Source organism: Helianthus annuus, chromosome 9 (genome assembly GCF_002127325.2).
Source record: "Helianthus annuus cultivar XRQ/B chromosome 9, HanXRQr2.0-SUNRISE, whole genome shotgun sequence".
Lineage (NCBI taxonomy): Eukaryota > Viridiplantae > Streptophyta > Magnoliopsida > Asterales > Asteraceae > Helianthus > Helianthus annuus.
In genome coordinates, this window is record NC_035441.2 from 90,093,486 (window position 1) to 90,095,000 (window position 1,515).

Consider the following 1,515-nt stretch of genomic DNA (forward strand, 5'->3'; position numbering starts at 1 on the left):
TGTTCGGTTTGATGTTGATCCGTTAAAGTGCTAAATAAAGCTTTAAAGTGTCTTTTATATTGTTTTTAGTGATACAATAAATTCCCAACACTTTGAAAGTGTCTAGGACTATTTTGCCAAGTTTTTGCACTTTACTAGCATTGTTAAATGCTGAATTTTGTTTATTTAGTGCAGAATTCTGCACTTAAAGTATGTTTTAGGCACTTCCGGGCACTATAACTATCACCTAGTGACGCAGTTTTATGGTCCTCACCTCCCTACACTCCCTACTAGTGTAGTATTCCATTCTTGGCTCATACTAGCCTCATAAATATTGTCTGTCTTGTGCTGGCATTGTCAGCATGTTTACCGGGTTATCCGCTCACTATGCTAACTGTGCTTTCGTGCATCAAGTTTGTCACTAATGTTTTTGTGTAAATAATAGAGTGACAGTATAAAATGTGATGCATGGGTATGTATGTATCAGAAGACAGAAAGCAGTTTAATCATAATTGTAATCAAGCATAGTAATTAAGCACTAATTTAATATTAATTAATTTGTACGGATACCTGGATTTGTGAGGGTTGTCACAATTATAGAGTCCACATTTGAAGAATTAGGGTTCTTACATAGTGTTTTTGACTTTTTTTATTTTACTTTTAGTTTTATTATGAAAGTAAGAAACTGATGGGGTTCCAGTGGCTTATTCACTCGTCGGCGGTTATTGACGATGGTGATCGGTCATAGCCGGGTGTAATTTATGTTTTTTAGGTTAGTTGGATGTCAGTTTGTTGTTATTTGGTTTCAAGTATTTGTGTTTTAACTAGGGTTCCGGCAGTTTGCAAACGTTCTACGTTTGTCTTTCTACTCCGGTGAGTAGTTTAATACAACTTTCTTAATGTAATGATCGTAATCTGATCCTGTAGGTTGATGTTGCTGAGAATGGCAAAGATGATTCTGAAATATCAGGTATCTTGCTAAAGAACATTAATTTTCATACATCTCACATTTGCATGCCTTTTGGGGCTGTTTGGATTCTTGGATTGCTATCATCATATTTTCAATTTTGTTTTTGTCAGATGCTGATATTTTTTTCTTCATAAACCTCTTTCCTGATGGATATTCAATCGGAACCCCTTCTGAGGTTTGTTACAACATCATGTCAATTTTTTTCGCTTCCATTTCAAGTTTCAACTAACTCCTTTGTACACACTTTCAGAATTGGATTGCCGTACAAGATGATCCAAAGTTCTTGCACCCGTATGATCAGACATCAGAGAGCCTATCCTTGGTAATTGTTAATCTTTATACTTGTATCTAGAGGTGACAATTTCAACCCATTTACTTATGATTGGTTAACTTGGGTTGGGTTTAATTTTTCTTTTTAATTTATACATGTCTCAAATGGGTCAAATGAGTAAAAAGGTTTAGCCAAAAGGGAATGGGCCGAACGGGTTGAAAGATTACCCGAAGTCTATTTTTTTATACCACCTCGTAAATCATTCTCAGTTAGATATTCAATTATTATTTTATTG

At 34.9% G+C, this 1,515-nt stretch overlaps 1 long non-coding RNA gene across 1 annotated transcript; it reads left to right on the forward strand.

Annotated features, from left to right (window-relative positions):
* Positions 1–859: 859 nt before the first annotated feature.
* Positions 860–1,273, forward strand: LOC118481945. The gene is made up of 3 exons (XR_004866392.1): positions 860–949; positions 1,060–1,124; positions 1,200–1,273. It is a non-coding gene; the product is annotated as an uncharacterized LOC118481945 (long non-coding RNA).
* The last annotated feature ends 242 nt before the right edge of the window (positions 1,274–1,515 follow it).